This window comes from Diprion similis, chromosome 2 (assembly GCF_021155765.1).
Source record: "Diprion similis isolate iyDipSimi1 chromosome 2, iyDipSimi1.1, whole genome shotgun sequence".
Lineage (NCBI taxonomy): Eukaryota > Metazoa > Arthropoda > Insecta > Hymenoptera > Diprionidae > Diprion > Diprion similis.
In genome coordinates, this window is record NC_060106.1 from 2985943 (window position 1) to 3007061 (window position 21119).

General features: G+C 39.5%; 2 long non-coding RNA genes across 2 annotated transcripts in view; one reads left to right on the plus strand and one right to left on the minus strand.

The window, feature by feature from the left end:
* Positions 1–308: 308 nt before the first annotated feature.
* Positions 309–10961, minus strand: LOC124411573. Its single transcript, XR_006929684.1, has 3 exons — positions 10824–10961; positions 9180–9182; positions 309–319 (listed from the first exon to the last, which is right to left on the minus strand). It is a non-coding gene; the product is annotated as an uncharacterized LOC124411573 (long non-coding RNA).
* A 7-nt stretch (positions 10962–10968) lies between these two features.
* The window catches only part of LOC124411550, a 29709-nt gene continuing 19558 nt past the window's right edge, over positions 10969–21119 (plus strand). The window contains exon 1 of the long non-coding RNA XR_006929672.1: positions 10969–11137. This is a non-coding gene — a long non-coding RNA (uncharacterized LOC124411550). The remainder of the gene's footprint in view (positions 11138–21119) is intronic.

A 21119-nucleotide genomic window follows, 5' to 3' on the forward strand; every position in this document is an offset into this window, starting at 1 on the left:
TAACGAACCTGGATCCTTGCACCCTGGATTGCAAGTAGAGCGCGAATTATATGTTTCTGACTATATTCATAACCTTCGCCGAATATAGCAAAACGACCAAAGATTAAAAAATTAATCAATAAATGATTTCAGTAACGTTGATGAATCTCAACAATCATATCAAGAATTTAGTTTGAAACAATTGATTCTCTACAAGAGTGAGTGGACGCACGTGGTAGCTCAACGTAACAAACTCTCATTTTAATAAAGGCACTCGAATCACACAATCCACAATTCTATGCATATAATATTTACTTCGTAGTAGTACTCACGTATTTTACTTGAAGATGAGTGCAGGATATTGGAAATATTCCAATTCAGTTTTCTCAAAATTATCTTTTATTCTTCTTACGATCGGCAAGACAAAGTCGATCAGGTCGTGTCACCACGAGTTCAATTAAAATTTTCATCGAATCCAAGTTCGCGCCGAGCAAAGTCCAGTGTTGCCAACGCTAGAGATGAGAAAAGTTGGTAACAAGAAATTTAAATATATCAAACCGTAACTACAATTATATCAAACCGCACATACCTATGAAAGATTTATAATTAACAAGTACTATTCGCAATAATACGAATCATAAGAAGATACAAAAAATAAGGCTGATCAGTGCTATTACGCCGTTGAAGGCCCGGTAGCGTGGCTTGTTGGATAGAGAGAGAGAGAGAGAGAGAGAGAGAGAGAGAGAGAGAGAGATACATGTAGAAGCGTCATCTCTCTCTCGATCCACTCACACGCGTAGCGCCGTATATTCATTACAACTATACAAGCGTTTTGGCGAGCCACTGGTAGAAAACCAATTAGTACCAGAACAATATTTTGTGTGACGTAAGCTATACTATGGTTCACTTTGGTACCTGTACCAGCGGCTTTGACTTGAAAATTTTTTAAAAATATATTGAAAGTTTACTTCAAAAGATAATGTGGGTAACATAGTAAAAAATTAAACGTAAGTATACTAAGAAAAATGCAATAGAAATTTGAAAATAAATAGCTATTTTTACAAAAATCATGCTTTTTTCAAATTATTTTATTCTCTTCTAATTTTTTTTTTTTTTCAATTTCAATTAATAAAGAAAAAACGGCTTGGGGTGGTGCACATCCCTAAGTGGCAAATGAGGGTTATGGAACTAAGGTTTTGAAATATAAGTATGATTTATTTTATTAGGGTTGACTGGATTTTAGACAATTCCAAAATCTCGAAATAACGGTTTTTCCTCGGCATGCATCATTACGATAAAATGTCGACATTACTGATATGTTACGTACTTGATTTTAAAATAGATTAAAAAATTGGCAACTCACCTGTTTCTTGTTAAAGAACGTGAAGTTCCAACAGCATGACAAGTATGTATCCCTATTCCTGTTCATCTGTGCCTTTTCATTTCTATGCGTCAGTTTTATACTTTGATCACCAACACCATTTCAGCATGAGCTTTTATAAGGTTCAATTATTGATATTCTAATTTATTATTTGCAATTCAGGGTTACTGAAATACAATGTAACTCTGTCAATACAATAAAACCACGAAACTCATTTTAAGCAATGACTTTTATATTGTGTGTTGTAAACTCTGTATTTATAAAATTAGCTGGAAATGATTTGATTATTAATTTTGTGGCAAGTGTAACAATGTCATGATATATGATTCTCTAGCAAAATAAATTTTCATCCACTTTCTTTTGACAGTTTTAGCATTGCAGGTTTTTAGATCACCATGTTAGTCCCCAATTTTCATGATACCAGCTTCCGAAGATAAGCAAGGTGTTGAAAAGGTATTTCCTGTTTTTATGAGGATATGTCCATGTAGAATCACGTCTGGTGACTTAATATTGACTTCAGTATCTTTATCGTTAAGTAGAAATATTCGCTTAATCTCAAGAATATCGTTATCCTGCAGCAGTATGATATTATCAGGTTGCGATGTACTCGAAAACATGTTATTTATTTTGGTTTTCTTCAATTCCTCTTCTTGCGACACAACTTGTGGTATATTTCCAATTAATCGTTTGCAATGTGATATCTCAAGACTCGGATGAAGAATTTGATTAGTCGAAGCATCTATCTCTGACAGACGTCTGATGACTTGAGCTAATGTTGCATGAGGAGTTCTCACTAGTTTTTTCAGCTTTCCTAGGTAATTTTCGATGGGAATGTAGAAAACAAGATATCGAACATCATCAGCAACGCAAATGAAATTATGCTGGTTCATAGCCTGAGAGTATCTTCCATAGTATCTAGGCATCTCTTGAAAATATTTAATCAACAGCGACTTTGCGTAATCCACTTTTCTCACTGCTACTTCGTCATCACATAGTAAGCGACAAGCAACAAATAGAAGTAACAAATGCTCGTACTGCTGCTGTGGCAGGATATCACGCAGTATGAGACCGCTGGCATATAGAAGAAAGAATCGAAACTGTGTTGCTTTCCAATCGCATAAATTATCTAAGTCAAACTTCTTGCGTTGGAATTCCTTTGTCACTGCAGGGCTTATGCATGTACCAAGAATTCGATTAAGTTCCAATATATGCTCACGACTAAGTTTGCAGTGACAATGCTTATCACCACTGACCAATTTATGTATAATAAATTTCCCATTGCCAGTACATAATAAATGCAGATAATCTAGCAACATTTGCATTACCGGGTCAAATCCAGGAATTTCAAGCAGCGGTGACTTGATGTTTGGTAGATGATGCTCCGGCTGTGTTTGCATTCGAAAAGACACATTTGTACGCAAAGCACAATTAATGTCAGGGAAGATCCTTTTATTGATGTCTAGTGTCTTTCCTTTCACTTCACAGCGTTCACACGAGTAATACGCACAGTGACCTTTAACACATTTTATAAAACTCCGAGCTGGTGTATCGCACACAAAACCCATAATCTGAAATTGGTAAACCATTTCCTGAATCTTGAGACCGTTTTGTATTAGAGTTGTACATTCTTGAACAAAATCATTGAAAAAATCGTGCACTGATTTTGGTTTTGAGGCACCGTAATAGATGGCTACAGCAAATGGCTTCGCGTCGTACTGCTTGTCACTTATATGCATCAGAATAGGCCACATACTGAGTGAAGAATGTCGGTAAACTGGTAGCCCATCAATATTCACAAAGACACGAATCACAGGTTTTCGATAAATATCCGGAGAAATTTGTTTTCGTAACTGTTTTTCAATACCAAAATATGCATATTCACCATGTCCTTTTCGGTTGTCTAGCATGGGTAGAATTTTGTAACCTGTATCACCTCGACGTGCGGTATGCAATAAAGTTTCTGCTGTTCGTGGTAAATTTGGATGTCCTTCTTCTCTCAATATCTGTAGTAATTCGGATACACAAGTATTGGTTATATTTGCAGCGTTGCGTACCGCCCATTCACACAGTTTTGTAGATAAATCAATTCTTGGTTCTCCAGCATTGTGAACTACAATCGGCAGGTTATGTGATTGGTCCTCTTCAAGGCGACAGTTATTCATAGTAAAATTATCGGAGCACACACTGTTTTCAGTATCAGGATTGTCAGAATTTAGAGATATGTCTGCATGAACAACACTTGTAATTAAACACTGGGTCTCCAGATCATTTGTGTCATAATTGTACCTGTTACCTTCATCACTATTTTCACAGTCAGAATAATCTGCAGGTTCATTAGTTTTTGTAACCTGTAAGACCCTATCCCTTCCCTTGCCCCGCACTAGCTCAACGGTTCATGGGGACATACCCTATCGGATACGTCAGGTGTTGGTAGGTATTAATATTTCGTATCGCATATATTATTACTTATAATTATTGTATAGTATTTTAATAAAGTGTTTCTCTCTTTCTCACCTTTTTCACGGGAATGTTGTAATCATAGTCACTGTCGGTACTCTCATCACTATTTGGTGATTGGAGAAACATTCTTTTTATAGAACGATATTTCTTTGTATGAAGCGCTGACATTTTTACTGTTTTTCTCTCGACTTCAACTTACTACCATTGTGTGAAATAAAATCGCAGGTATGAGCCCTCCTCAGGAAATTATTTATTTCTGAACAAACAGGGAAAACATTTTTTCCATCAAGTTCATGTCATAACAACCAACAAATAATCCAGAAACATTTTTTTTTTTTAAAGAATGAAAAAACTAGACTAACCATACAGATGTATACAAAGCAGGTCATCTGTAGACCACACATACTGATTTCCAGAATCGTAAATCAATGTAACAGATTATTGAAAACAGACCTCACGAAAATTGCACACCCGTTCACAGGAAGAGCGATTTGGGTGATTATTGTGTTATAATCTTACGTACTTGTTAGATTGTTACTTTTTAATAATGAGAACACATTGAAGTAGTTTTGTATCGTCTTTATTTCTTATGACAGGTTATCACAGTGGCTTGTTCTTGACTAACTCTCCGTCGCCTGGCGCCACACTAGCGCCACCTCGTGTACATATACTACATCCTTTTTCCTCGAATATTTTCAAGCCAATACTTATCTAATATTAATACATAATCAATACGAATACTTAATATTATTAACATGACAGAACGAAGTCTTTAAAGTGTTTAGGCACATGGGACTCTCTCGCGGGCCTTGTCCTGACGGTAGTAGTCTCAGACGCTGAGGACTCTACCGTGGGTATAGTTTTCGGTGGGCTATTTCCAGTAGGCACCTCAACGATTTTGACGTCATCATCCTCGTCTTGATAAGGATTCTTTACGGCCGAAATATTTCTTTTGAAAATTTCCCCTTGCTGACTGGAAATAGTCACCGAATTGTTTCTTTTATCCGTGATGGTAAATCTAGTCGCGTCGTATTCGGGGCTTAGCTTATTGGTCTTTTGAGCTTTCATAAGGACTGTATCTCCCACTTGAATGCTAGATCCTTTGACGTGATTTCGCTGGTCGTAACCGTCCTTTCCGCGCATTTTTTTCCACGCGTCTCTGTCCCTAACATCCTCGTCGAGAATAGCGTCCTAGACAAGTTCTGGCATCTCTATTCTCAACTTGCGCCCGAATAACATCTCTGCAGGGGATTTACCGGTAGTGGTATGAGGAGTTGATCTATACATTAACAAATAATCAGCTAGCTCCTCCTTCCACGGTCTTTTCTCGATTTGCGCAATTTTCAGACGTTTAACCACGCTTCGGTTTTGTCTTTCGACTTCTCCGTTAGCCTGAGGCCAATACGGAGCGACATGACTGATTTTTATACCACGATTTCCGGCCCATTCTCAAAGTTCAGTACTTGCGAAAGGTTGACCATTATCGCAAACCATTATTCGGGGATTCCCATACCTGGCGAATATATCTCGCAGTTTACTGATAGTTACTGATGCAGTGTATGAGCGCAATACTTCGATTTCGTAGAAACGGCTATAATAGTCTACAACAATCAAGATGTGCTCGCCAGAGGGTAGCGGGCCTAATAAATCTAGTGCCACTGAGTCCCACGGCTTATCGGGTAAGTTGTTACATTTTAACGGAGCGGGTACGACAGTTTTCTGTATTAGCTGGCAGCTTCTGCACTTCTTTATCGACCCTTCTGCATCTTTATCGATGCATTCCCACCATACCTTGCTTCGGAGTCGATTTTTTGTTGCTACGATACCGGGATGACCCTCGTGCGCCAGAGCTAGTGTTCGTATTTTCAGACGCTCCGGAATAACTATACGCGTACCTCTTAAGACTAAGTTATTATATATGCACAATTCATCTTTCGCTGCCCTGAATCGCGAGCTTGACAATTTGTCCCAATTTCTCGTTCTTAAGGCCTCTCGAACTTCAATAAGAAGAGGGTCATTAGCAGACTCGGTTTCTAACTCTGTCATTAACATTACAGCCGGTATAGTTTCTGTGGCAACCCAGCTGATGTATAGTTCATCCATGCTGAGGCTGTCCTCCGGTTTTTCCGTCTCTGTTTTGACGAGTCGCGATAGCAGATCGGCTATGTTTGATCTACCCGCTTCATATACAATTCGATATTTATAAGCTTGCAATCTCAGAAACCCAGCGTTCAATACGCGCACATGGTTTTGCCTTTGGAGAGAATATGAATTCTAGCGCTTTATGATCGGTGACTAAGTCGAATTCTATCCCGTACAACCAAACGTGAAAACGCTCGCAGGCGTACACAATGGCTAATGCTTCTCGCTCTGTCTGCGAATATCGTCTTTCGCACGCCGTAAGACTTCTGCTCGCGTAACTTATTACTCTTCTACCTTCGTTCGTTGTTTGTGTCAACACGGCTCCTATCGCAACTGGGCTAGCATCTGCCACTAACCTTGTTTTCACGTTTTTATCAAAAATACCTAGAGTTTCTGCGTTGCAAAGACGCTTTTTGAGTTCGCTAAACGCGCAGCTCTGTTCTTTCCCCCAAACAAATTTTTCGTCCTTTCTTGTTAGATGTCGCAGCGGCTCGCTAACGGTAGCTAGGTCCGGAATGAATGACGTGCAAAAGTTTACTGAGCTGAGAAAGCTAAGAATTTCTTCTAGGGTCTTCGGTTCTCGGAAGTTCTCGACTGCCTCGATTTTCGATCGTAACGGCTTAAAACCCTTCCCAGATATTTTGAATCCGAGAAACTCAATTTCCTTCTAACCGAATTCGCATTTTTCTTTATTTAGAGTAAGACCGCGTTCACGTAATCTCTCGAAGACTTTTTTCACGTTATTATCATGTTCTTCTTTTGATTTGCCGAACACTAGTATGTCATCCATAAAGTTTACGACCCCTCTTAAACCCCGTAGAGTTTCCTCTAGAATATGTTTAAAACACTCTGGTGCGCAGTTCAGCCCGAAAACTAGTCGCTTAAAACGAAACAATCCACAATCCGTTGCGAAAGTTGTGATTGCTCTCGACTCTTCGTCCAATTCAATCTGTTGAAATGCGCTTTTTATATCTAGTTTACTGAACCACTGGCTACCTTTGACCTCATTTAAAATCTCTTCCAGAACGGGGAGGGGGTATCTGTAACGCTCTACTGCTTTGTTAGCCCTTCTCAGATCTACGCAAAGTCGCACTTCTTTTGTTTTTTTCTTTAAGACTCCCGAGTCGAAATTTTAGCTCTCATTTGAATGCTCCGGAACCTATTTTCTCTGTAATGCACGAGCCGCCACCCTACATAGAACCTACCAAATCTTATTCGTAGAATTTAGTGCTGTCAATAACCCTCCTTTCACTCCACTTCACCCTCCGTTGACCCTCCTAAGCCTCCTTTGGATCGCCAATGTTTAGCAGACAGACTCTACGTAACCTCCTTTGAATACGGTGTCTCTTGTCTTGACCCTACACAGCCTCCTTTGGATCCAAAGGAGGCCAAGAAAATTCTAGATCCAAAACTTGGGATCCAAAGGAGGTGGTATAGGGTCGAGAGATAAGACTTGGGATCCAAAGGAGGCTATGTAGAGTCAAAAAAGGAGACAATTCAGATTCAAAAATGTTTTTGATAATTGCATTTTTCACTTTGATTATTAGTTATTTCTTTAATTCAATTCTATAGTAGAACCAGTTATCCATACGAAAACTACCCGTCAAAAGTGCTCTCTGAGAATTGAAATCAGAATTCAGTGTGCATATTATCACGATTTGTTTGTGTAAGCAATAGAAAAACGTGGTTGAAATCCCCATAACTTTGTTATTTTTTATCGGGTATGTCTTGCCCTGATCTCCTCCGTAGAAAGCTATTTGGGCAAATTATAAACAGAAAATATCATGAAGTCTTTCTATAATCTCAAACCGCCTATTTATTCGGTCACCTTAATTACAAAAATAATCCTTGGCCATTTGGAAACAAATCCACATATTTATTAAAATCTGTATCAAATAAAATATAATTTGAGTGTTTGTAAAGTTATATATATATATACCGGGACCATCTCTAGAAACTAAACAGGAACTGCGCATGCGCCAAATGATTCAATTTCATTGGTCAGCGAAATTGCCCCGCGGAGTAATTTTCGTCAGCTAACCAAGGCGACCAACGTACACGAAATGTGACAAGGCTCTGAATATCTCGCGCGTAAAGTAGCGTATTGAGGTTATGTTGATATTTATTCCTACTTATCGTGAATTTTCTAAGAAAAGTGTCATTCAGCAATACCGTAGTTGATATTAGAAGATATTTAATCGACACAATAAAGGCGTCAATGGAGAAACAAATATCAAAAGCTACAGAAATTGGATCAGTTATTTATTGAAAGAAGAAATCTGAAATTAAATGTGGAACGTCATCAACGAGTGGGAGTCTAGACAAACTGAGGCAGGTAAGTAAAAATATTGTTTATTTCAAACAGATTCTTTATATCCATAAAATTAAAAATAAATGGATTGTTGAAACCCAGTAGAAGGTTGCTCCAGAGTAGATTTGTTACAGTGCAGTGCTCCGGAAGCCAGTAATCAGTGCCAATGAACATGAAATATTAAAATAAAATCAGTAACAAGGTATAAAAGAAATAGTGTATCTTGAAACACAAAGCTTAGGAGTACAAAAAGTAGCAATTCGTTTTTCTGTCGCAATTTATTGGAAATTAGTGGTATTCAAAACAATTAGAAGCTCTTGTCTGATGATAATATCTTTTAATATTTTCAGGTGGGAAACAAACATCATCGAAGCGAGACTAAAGTTGTCAGGCGTTGAAGCGTGTAAGTAAATTTCTGATACTATGATATTTGCATATTACAATATTTTCACATGTATTCAATGATAAAATTCGTTTGTTCTGACAGACTTGAAGTTTCAAGTTTGGATAATAGGATGACAATCATACCTTACCTGATGGTCAAAACGTTTTGGTGGCTAGGACCCTAGTTTCTCGATTGGCGCCACCGTTCCAACCATCGAACCTGGTTGTTCCGTTGTTCCATTAGACAACAGGTATCCGAAGGAATTTCTTCTGGTCATCGCCACCTTCTGAACATCAGTCGTGGCAAAATTGAAGAGCACGACACACAACACATCATGGTGTTTGAATATTCCATCATTTTAGATCTATCGAGCCAATAGTAATAAGTTTGTTATTCAACAATTGCTGCTAACTAATTTTACAGAGCAATCATTCCGTGCACCATTGTAATCCAAGCAGTATTATTGGCCCGCATTATTTTTCAAATTTTATTTTCGGCAGTTTTGATATTTTATTTTTCACTCTCTTCGTATTCAATTCAGATGAATAGTGTTTCAAGTGTTAAATCAGATTCCAAGGATGAATTTTGATGTGTAAACTGAACCAATCTCAATCTAAAAATGTTGGATAACTTCAGTTGAAAATGTCTCTAAAGTCAATATTAATCGACAGTATCATCTGACTAGCTAGTTGCAGCTATCATCCGTGCTTGAGCCTCGTTCAACCCCAGTAAGGTCTAAGGCATGCATTCACTTACTAGTACACGTTACAAATGATCACTTTGTCTACAATAGGACTTACTTGCTGGCTAACTTTTTTATGATGAATCTTTATCAGGGAGTCATCCGGTAACTTATTGAAAGCTTGAAACCAGATTCAATTTTATACTCTTACAATGGTCCTTCATTGAAACTGAGAGTTTGTGAATCTCCATTTATTACAATTAATTCTGCATCCCATGTTAACACTGTTCGAAACAAAAAATCTCATCCTAAGATTGGAAATGGAATCTGCAATGCAAAAGTTATCTAGTGGCACAAGTTAAAAACAAAGAACCTTATAACGGTTTCTGCGACAGAGGGATTCCTTCCGGATATTCATGTTACTGGATGACGTTCGGAGCACTATGAACAAGATATTGTATTGGATTTAGGTTTAAGTAAATATTTTCATGAACTTCAGTGAAAATTAGATATTCATTTGTTTCAAAGGAACAAGGGGTACAATGTTGAACCCGATAAGTCAATATTTTCATATGAATGTTCTGAACATTACTCTAAAACATGATTATCCTTAAAGTTAATTACTGAGGCACATTTTGAAAATGTTGATTTTTAACTTGTGTCTCAGAATGTTTCTGAGTTTTACTCTTCGGATTAGATTTCTTTAGATTAGATTTGAAATTGAAAGAATCCGTAAGATCTACAACTTCCTTTTCCAACCAACAAAAGTGGCCGATGATCTCTGCATGTGTCATGAATTGAATGGGAAGAGAAGACATCAGCTAACAGCAGAGATGCTATTATTTTGGCTGTATTTTCTGTTGAAAGAAAAAAATTTCATTGTTATTCTTAATGTATGAAGTAATGAAAATGATTGAATAAATTGTCCCCACCTACCTGCTTCGTTCTTCCAAGCACCCAACATTTGAACAGATTTCTTGTTTCAATCGAATAGGACGAATTTTCAAAGAGCATCAGCATTAAATTCCGACCGTTCTTTGAACAATCAATTTTCAATAACAAATGCTTCCCAAGCCTTTCCGAGTGACTATCTCAATGACTTGAGATTCTAACCTCAAAAATGCATGTGAACTACATCGCCGACAGAAACAGAGTTTGACAGCAGGGTCTCGGGGTGGCCAGACTGCACGGACGGCGGATTTAAATTCGCGCATGCGCAGTTCCTGTTTAGTTTCTAGAGATGGTCCCGGTATATATATTGTTACACTTTTTAGTGTAACGAATAAAACGAGGGTAAGAAGCTTAGTTAGGTGAGCAATTAAAAGGTGCTAAATGAGAAATATGCTTTGAGAAAAATGTATTTGGGGTAAAGAACGTGTTATCAGCTCAAAGTCTGAAACAGATCTGTTTTTACAATAATAGCGGTTGACGCAGCAACCTTATTCATTTGATGACATAAGAAGACTTAGTTTTCTTGCGTCACATGCCGACTACTAGATCATTAGAAAAGGGGGTAAAGCGGGTGATTTTACCCTTTGTAACACTACTCCCCCCTGAGGAAAAGAGTCGTCCCGACTCGAACAAATTAAAACAATAACGATCTTGATCTAGCATACGACGCTCGAAGGTGAGTCGGAGCTGTGGCTCTAAAAATTCAAAGACTCCCTTTCTGCTATCTGGCATTTGCCCACAGTCTCAAGGTAAACCACAGAAAACCTTGAACAGATAGTCGAGCATTAAGCTTAATTTTCAAAATTTTATGTGCCGTGTTTTCACAAAGGTCAGTGTAAAAAGTGTGTAGTGTATAGCTTCGTGTAAAATCCGAAGGAACGGCCAGTTTCCAAATTCCGGAAATCAGGAAAATCCAAATTTGGTCAAAATGATCCGGGAAAAGGACCACGGAAACAGGAGAGGTTCCAACAGAAGTCCAAATCGACGGTGGCCTTAGGAGGTTTTTAGGGCTTCTTCTCAACCTTCGGGAACGAGGGAGAGGAAAGGAGGCGAGCCGGTCCCGAATTCTTTCGGAAACTGCACACCCTAGATTGGGAGGACAAACGTGAGTGAAGGCAGACCAATCCGAATTCACTAAGCGAATTTGAGAAAAGCACGGATCGTATAAATTTTATTATTTTTTTAAAAGAGAAAATAAACGATCTTATCTGGATTATCGTTGAGTGTTTCTTTAAAATCGGGGCCTTCAGTCATCCTCAAATACCAGGAGAAGGTAAAGGAAAATCAGGTTACGTCATAAAACAACCTGAAAAAGTGCTGACAAAAACTGACACATGGGTTAGAAAAATGTGAAAATCAAATAATCGCTTATCGACCATGAAAAATAACAATCGTGGCTCTATTCAGATTATAAAGTAATCAGAGCTGGTCCGACACAAAACTCGATTTCAAGAAGAATCTTCTAGAAAGAAACAAAAACTGACAAGAAAAAACAAATAAAATTGTCTTCTGAGTTTTATAGTAATAGCTAAATTCGAGTTTTGATAGTTATGCAAAAATCTGAGTAAATTCAGTTAGCTTTAGTTTCGGCATTAATAACCAAAACGGGGGCGGGTGAAGAAGAAAATGTGCCTCTAATCAACCAATCTTCATGAACTTCATGAATAGTTCTAAGCAATTGCAGAGGAATCTCTGTTTCTTCCTTGCGTGCACGAGAATTAATCCGAACAAAAGAGGTTTCTGGGGAAACTCGCAAATAAACAACGAGATCTACTCTGAGTTTGAACGCTTGAACGAGAGGAGCAGAATTCTCTCTGAGTAAATGAGACTCAAAGTCTCGAAAATTTCCTAATCTGCGACGAACTTCAATAAAATAATCGCCGTTGGAAAATCGATGTTTCCATAATTTTGTCAGGTAAAGAGGGTAATCCTAAGAGGTTAATTTGTTAGAGAGTTTTTTTGCTGAGTTAGAAGTTGGAAGAGGTACCTGCCTGTGGAGGATTATCTTCCCTGATCACTTCTCTATTTCGCCAATTATAAGCGTTTGAATCCGAGCTTTGCGTCTGAGACTCTGCTTTGCGTTTTAACGCGAAGCAGTGATTGGCGTCATGGCCTTTTTGGTTGCAAAATAAGCAAGTAAGGGTAGTAAACCTATTGTCTACTCTCTCATTGACGTACTGAGGTCTTCTAATGTGGTTCTGAGAAGAACCGCGACTATTCTTATCTTTAAAATTTCTATTATTATTGTAATTTTTATTATTTTTCGGGTTATGAGACTCGGTCTCTTCCGAACGACCACCTCTCTTTTCTATAGAGGTGTTATTATCCACCTGTACTTGGCGGAGTTTGCTCGCTCCAAAATATTGTTTTCGCATGGCCTCCACCTCGAGAGCTTTGGCCATTGCCTCTCGTAAGGAAGTTAAACCCGACGTTCCAACGGCCATTTTAACTTCCGGGTCGTTAATAGCGTTTAAAAAAGCTTGTGTCGCTAAAATATTACGTGACGGTTCGTGGTCTGGCAAAGCTATTCGCGACAGTCGCTCTATGTCTTGTCCGAGAGAGGCAAGGTCTTCGTCTCGTCCTTGTCTCCTAGTTTGTAATTGAGCAGTATATAATTTTGTCAAATGATCATTACCGTATCTTAATTTTAACGCGGAGCTGAGCTTTTCGAAGTCAGAAATTTCTTCTTCTGACAAAGCTGTCAATACGTTCAAAGCTGGCGTTCTAAGACAAGAGGCAAGGCTATGAGCTTTCATGGCGGAGTCCCATTGATTATGTCTAGCAATTGTATTAAATTGTCTTTCATATTCTGCCCACGGAATTTTTCCGTCAAAAATAGGCGGTTTTAACGCACAGATAGGTTTTTCACATGTTTGAGAGGGGACTCGGAATACTCTCTGATTATCTATTTGATTTGATTGTGGGAAATGAGGTTGAGCATTTGATGGTGGCTCGGGAAAGAAGGTCTCGGTTATTATTCTAGGTCTCGAAATCGGAGAACAGTCAAGTTCTCTAATAATAGGGACAGACCTTGAATCCTGGGGAGCCTGATCCGAAAAGATCTGGCGAGGAGAAGTCCGGGGTGTCGGGATAGGAACCATCCTGGGAGTGGGTACCGGGGAAACTCTGGGAGTAGCGACCGGTTCTCCAGACTCCTGAGCTTGATTTTTAGCTTGAAGAGCCGACACTGTGGACTGGAATAGCTCGATGATTTGTGTTTCTGAGCGTGTCTGGGCCTCGCGATCCAGTCGACGCTGTTCTTGTTGTTCCTGTAGAAGATCCATCAGATGCTGCTGATGACGTTCAGCTGCTTCACGTTGTTTCTCTGTGGCTTCCTGTTGAGTCTGAAGAACCTTCAGAAGGTCTAAAGCGGTGACGGTGGGCGTCGAAGGTGTTGTAACAGGGGTCACCGTCGGTGCAGCTTCTGGAGCCGCAAAAGTTGGCTCGGGAACTTGTAGGTCTCCTCTCAGTGAGGGGCTATCTCCACAACTTTCCCGGCGGCGTGAGCGGGTCGAACGACTGACACTCATCTTTAAATTCGCGCACTGAATTGACTCACGAAAGAAAAGCTTTAAATCCCACTTCTGACACCAGTGTTACACTTTTTAGTGTAACGAATAAAACGAGGGTAAGAAGCTTAGTTAGGTGAGCAATTAAAAGGTGCTAAATGAGAAATATGCTTTGAGAAAAATGTATTTGGGGTAAAGAACGTGTTATCAGCTCAAAGTCTGAAACAGATCTGTTTTTACAATAATAGCGGTTGACGCAGCAACCTTATTCATTTGATGACATAAGAAGACTTAGTTTTCTTGCGTCACATGCCGACTACTAGATCATTAGAAAAGGGGGTAAAGCGGGTGATTTTACCCTTTGTAACAATATATATGAATCTATTACAATTTAAAAACTGCAATGTAATGTTGTTAGGTTAGGTTAGGTTAGGTTAAGTATATTAATGCCCATAGCAATGTTGGACAACTAGAGTCAGAAGTACACATGAGCTTTACAAATCACAGTAGGTGAAAATCAAAGACCTAAATAAATTCATATGTAACAAGACAGCCAAGAAAGAAAAAACAGAAATTAAAGAACAATAAGCGTAAGTACAGCGATACACAACAAGAAATAAAAATAAACTATAGATAGAGGGAAGTCAGATCACGTAAAATCACTAAAACGTAAAATAATATAAAATAGATTAAAGCAGATTAAAACAAAGTCAAATAAAATAAAATGTAGTTAAATAAAACAAGATCAAATACCAAAAAAAACGGTCAAATAAAATAAAATAATATAAAATAAAATATTATAAAATAAAACAAGATAAAATAAAGTAAAATAGAATAAAATAAATGTAAGAATGTTGTCATACTCTAGTTCCATCGCATTTACAGGCGTACCTATGTATAATTTATTATCAATAGAAACGGAGACGCAGACTGTTTCTAAGACTGCCACAGGTATGAGTAATGTATTATCAGTTCTATGGCATTCGTGCAAATATGAGAGCTCACAATGTATTCTGTGATCACTCACTTGCAGCGAATTTTCCCTAAGAATCTGAATGACTACTGCATAATGTTCACCTTCACAAAAACATTCTTTTACGCAGTCGCATAAAGAAATTTTTATAAAATCACGCACTGTACCTAACATTTTCTGGCCATTTGATCCATTATAAAGCACGTAAGATGATGAGGTTTTCAAATTTCTTGTATCAGTTTCGCTGATAATTAATTTACCATCTTTCAACATCGCGTATAATTTTGAACGTTCCCTAACGGAAGATGAGAATTGACTATCTGATGGATATGGATTAGAGGATTATGAATATCACAGGTGATCACAAGTAACTTTTCTTTACAGACTCTCATGAGCGACTCGTTTATTGTCAGGTGAACACTATGAATCTATGCCACTAGTGGCGCTAGAGGCGCTGACTTGTGTCACTTGTTTGCACATTCCAACACCTCCACTCAAACTTATATTCATATCAAAACAAATCAATTGCACGGATAGAAATAGTAAACATTATTTTTCTAAACCCATTGCTTCGATACAATATTCTAATTTTTCTTTAGGTAACGGCTTCGTTAAAATAACTTTAAATACTTTATTTTCGACTAGTTCTCGCAGGAAGTGACAGCGTACGTCAATGTGTTTCGTCCTCCGGTTTGAGCCAAGTCAATAGCTCCCTTGTTATCGCAGTTAATCGTGGTTGGTCCAGAGACTGCGTTTGGATCAATCTCCTTGAGCCACGACCTCAGCCACAAGCTTTCTCTGCAGGCGCTCGACAGCGCCATGTACTCAGCCTCGACTGTTGACAGTGCTACCGTTTTCTGCCGCTCGCTCTGCCAGGAAATGGAACCACCCTGTAACTTGAATAAAATACCTGAAACAGAGTGTCGATCATCGACATTATTCGCCCAATCCGCATCGACAAAGCCTAACAGATGCGGGTTGCCGTCTCTGGAAAATTCTAACGTCATGTTGACGGATCCTTTCAGGTATCTCATGACTGTGCAATGCGCTTTTCCAGGGTTCTGATTAAAGCGGCTCAGTGAGCTGATTGCTTGTGCTATGTCCGGTCTTGTCCCTTGACAAGCATAGAGAACGCTCCCAAGCGCTTCTTGATATGGAATCCTCTTCATCTCGTCTATGTCTTCGCTCTTTGACGGTGACATCTCCTTGGATAATTTTTGGTTTGGATCCAACGAAGTTGATACCGGCTTGCAGTCTTCCATATTATATTTTTGTATTGATTGCTTTATGTATGCCTTCTGGTCTACATGGATGATCCCGTTTCTTCTGTCTCGGATTATCCTTAGTCCCAAGAAGTGCCTTATTGGGCCTAGATCTTTTATCTTCAATCTCTTCAATAGCATATCTTTGGTTTTGGTTATTAAGTCTTCGTTGTTTGCTAAGATCATGATGTCGTCTACGTGAACAGCTATGATTGTGGTTTCCTGGTTACGTCTCTTGTGGTAAACGCAAGAATCGGCTGTGGACTGCGTGAATCTTGCTTTCTTCAATGCTGCGTCAAGCTTCCGGTTCCAGGCTCATCCGCTTTGTTTGAGACCATAGATAGCTCTTTTCAATTTGTAGACCTTGTTCTCGTCCTTGTTAGCTCCTGGTTGGTTAATGTATATGTTCTCCTCCAAGTCTCCTTGAAAGTAAGCTGACGTCACGTCTACATGGTGAATTTCTAAATCGTACTTAGCAGCGAGTGCTAATAATAACTTTACAGAATTATGTCTGACTACAGGTGAATAAATTTCATGGTAATCTACTCCTTTAATTTGTGAAAAACCTTGTGCGACCAATCTGGCTTTATACCTCTCTACTTCTCCATCTGCATTTCTTTTCGTCTTGAATACCCATTTGGTGCCGAGGATTTTTTGGGTCGATTAATTAGCATCCACGTGTCGTTTTCTTTGAGGGATTGAAGATCGCTCTGGATTGCTTGCTTCCAGAGCTCCTTGTCAGGTCTTGACATTGCTTCTTCAATTGTCATTGGGTCAGACATGATTTCTTCATTTGTAAAGTAGGTGACGTAATCATCCATTTTTCTTGGTTTCGGGGTCCTCTCCGATCTACGTAGTCCTGCTTCTTGTGGTACCTCCACTGGTCCACTTGCAGAATCATCTGTATCCTCGGTTGACTCGTAATTCGAGCTCTGTGCTTCTGCTTCTATTACTGTGTCATCGTTCGATGCGTCGTTTGATGTATCTGTGAAATATTCTGATTCATCGTTGTCGAATTCTGAGTTGTCTCGCTCGCTGGCGATTTCTTCTTCTGCGTTGACATCGTCCTCTTCTGCACTGACCTCGTCCTCTTCTGCGCTGACGTCGTCTTCTTCTGCGCTGTCGAAGATCATCTGATGGTGCGATGCCGTTTTGGGATGTGTGTTTTCTTCGTTATCTTTTCCATCCGTCCTCTCGAAGAAGACTACATCACGACTGAAGATTATGTCGTTTATGGCTCCATCGTATAGTCTGTAGCCTTTGATATCATCGCTGTATCCCATGACGATACACTCTTTGGTTTTACCATCCAACTTTCTACGTAGTTGCTTTGGAATGTATACTAGAGCTTTTGCTCCGAATACCTTGAGATTGATCAAGTTGGGTTTCTTCCCTGAAAATGCTTCTTCTGGTGTTTTTCCAGCGATTGCTTTGGTCGGGGACCTGTTGATTAGATAAACCGCAGTGTTAACTGCTTCTGCCCAAAACTCTTTGGATAATCCGGCTTCTAGTAGCATCGACCTCGCTTTTTCGACGATAGTCCGGTTCATCCTCTCGGCTACCCCGTTTTGTTGAGGATTGTATGATACCGTCCGCTGATGTCTTATGCCGGATTGTTTGAGTTCACGTTTCAACCTCCGGTTTACATATTCAGTTCCGTTGTCGCTCCTTAAGACTTTGATCGTTCTTCCAGTTTCGTTCTCGACCTCTGCTGTGAATTCGGTGAACGTTTCGGTCACTTGGTCCTTGGATTCTAGGAAATAAACGAATGTTTTTCTGGAACAGTCATCTATGAAACTTAAGAAGTATTTTGACTTTCCGACTGATGTGACTTCCATTGGTCCGCATAAATCGGAGTGTATAAGAACCAAGGGGTTTGGTGCTCGTGTTTTGCTCTCGTGAAATGGTAATTTTTGAATTTTACCTTTAACACAGATTTCGCATAGGTTATGATCCGTTTTTGGGCTTAACCTGATTCCTTCGGCAAGTCCGTTGCTTAGAGCCTTCATTCCCGGTCTGTTTAGGTGACCTAACCTCCTGTGCCATAGCACGTCGTCTTCTGTCGACGTCAGGAACGCTGAATTTTGGTTGGATCTGAGCTTGTAGATTCCGTTTTCTTCGATCATTGTTGCAACGGTTCGATTTTCTGGATCTATAATTTTTCCGTTTCCAGCGGTAAAAATGACAGAGTTGCCATTTTTTACTATTTTACTCACGGATAGTAGGTTAACGTTGCTTTCGGGTAAATAGAGAACGTCTTTCGCCTCAATTTGACCGGTTTTAGCATCGTCTAGCACGTTTATTTTGACAGTTCCCAGGGATTTTACTTCCATAGCTTTCCCGTTCACGGCGGTAACGGTCATTCGCGGGCTGTTTCGAGTGTCCGTCAACCATTGTTTACGCGCGGTGATGTGCGCCGATGCGCACGAGTCCATGAACCACTCACTGTTCCCTGCGTTACCGACCGTATAGAAGACGCTATATGCTTTCTTGCCTTGGTCCTTTCTGTCTTTGCCGTGCGCGCTGTCCGTGTTTTTTTCTTTTTCACTACCGTTATTATTTGAATCGTTGTTTCGGAATCTGAACCAACATTTTGCCGCGGGATGCCCGGGTTTTCTACACACGGTACACCGGACCCTTTTTCGATCGGATTTTTCGCCAGCACTTTTTGAATAAAGCGCTGTGTCACTCCCGGCATATTTTCCCGCACTCGTGGTTTTCACTTCTTGCAAAACTTTTGTCTTTATTAAGTCACTCGTTATCGGTACTCCCGAGCTTTCTATGGCATTTATTATGGGTTTGTAGTTGTCTGGTAGACCGGCTAAAAGTAATGTTCCTACCCACTCGTCAGGTACTTGCAGATTTACACTGTTCAGTAGATGCGCGGTCGTAATTATTTTATTTACGTACTCTTCTACTGATGTACAATTTTTGAGTCTGGTGGTTACTAGGGTTTTTATCAAATTAACTCTTCGCGTTAGTCCCGAATCATCGAACGCGGCGCGTAAATTATCCCAAGCTTCTTTTGCCGTTTTCGCACCTTGCACGTGCACGTAGTTTATCGGGTCTATTGTAAGAACGATTTTTGCTCGTGCTCGCGTTATTTTTAATGCGTCTTTTTCAGTGTCTACTTCTCCCGTTACACATACCCAAAGTCCTTCGAGTTCTAAATAAGCTTGCATGCCTATTTGCCGTGTGTGATAGTTCTCTCTACCCCATAATTTTTCAACTGGAGGTAGGCCGTCCATTGACGATTGCGTCGCCATTTTCGAAGTTTTCGCGTACCGACACCTGTTGATTTTCTTTCACTGTTTCTCGCTCCGATGAATCATACGACATATATTTCACGTATTCTCTGTACAATTATTTTTCGAATTACCCAACTTCGGAATTTTCGCGTTAGCTCTGGGCCCATAACCTGATGGATATGGATTAGAGGATTATGAATATCACAGGTGATCACAAGTAACTTTTCTTTACAGACTCTCATGAGCGACTAGTTTATTGCCAGGTGAACACTATGAATCTATGCCACTAGTGGCGCTAGAGGCGCTGACTTGTGTCACTTGTTTGCACATTCCAACACTATCAACTGTTCAAGAAAATCGGGTGTTACGTCGTATTTTTTGCATGTACCAACGCTATAACAACCTTCGAAGATGCGTTGACAGATCTTCACTTGCCGTTTGACACCTGACGCGAATTCGCAAATAGGGCCCGGTGGTAGTTGATCTAATTCAATCTTCATTTTCAGTAAATATCTATGCGCAGATGCTATTTGAGATTCGATGTTGGACGTACCGTGATCGAGACTCAACAATTTCCCATTCAAATCCTCGTATGGGAAACACGAAAACACCCACAATGGGCCAAGTCGCTCTACACATACCGTCAAATGCAACAGTTGGTGAATGTTTATTGTACAAAATTGTAGCCCGTACAAATTTTCAAATTCTCGTACAAATTTATGCAACATATTTTTTGCAGTCTGGATTTGCTGCCGCGTGATACGCTCCGAGTTAAGCAATGCTATTGCAGTAACTAGAAGAAGATAGTGTTCGTAATAATCAGGTCTCATAATTCCTTTGAGTACTGGCAACGAGTAGTAAAAGAACCACATTTTTAGTTCAGAAGCTTTCCAGTAACAAAGATCTTCTACTGAACGTGGCATACGGTGTACAAATTTCGGAGGCTTCAAGAGTAGCAACCTTTCGTTGATAATAGCTGATACTGAAACAAGTGAGAATGGACGCTTACTGAATGAAGAATCGAACCACAGACTCAACAATTTCTTGGTAACACCACAGAAAATACAATGCATGTAATCAATTGTCATTCCCTCAATGAAATCAGGCATAAGTTTTGAAAATGAACATGGGCCTTTGACTCCGTTTACCGTTTGACCTTCCAAAAGTGCTTGATTTCCATTTTGAATACTTTCGGCAGACGTTCTCATTTTGGGTTCAGTTTCGTACTTATATACATGAGATGTGCCTCCAGTGGCGTGGGTAAAAGACTCGCCCGGGTTATAGCAATTTGGACATCCAAATTGGCCATTATAAGACGCCATATTAAGGAATTGTGCAGGCTTTTTATTCCCACACCACAGTGCAGCGAGCATCGTATTCTCTCGTTTCATCCGATGTTTGTAAGGTAACTCGTTGATAGTCAAATATACTGGCCACATACTGACTTTTGATGATTTGAAGACAGGTACACTGTCAGTGTACCATGTCAGTGATATCCCAGATAACAATCGTGCGTCGCATGTAACCCGCACGCCGTGATAGTCACATAGTGCGAGCGTAATGCGTGCACATGACTCGCACGCCGTGACCTCTCGTGTAAGAGCCATGTATTATATACATATAATAATTAATAAATTTATAATTTTTTATTTTCAATAATATATCTAAAAGATATATATGTTGAGTATCGTAAGTTCTGAAACGTACCACGTTTTACCTTTTACTTCGAGACGCGCCGCATGGCATGACCATTTTCAAATGGCATCAAATTTTTTAAGGCATTAGCATTTAAATTTCACTAATCATTCATTTCAATTTTTTTGATGGGAAAAAGTG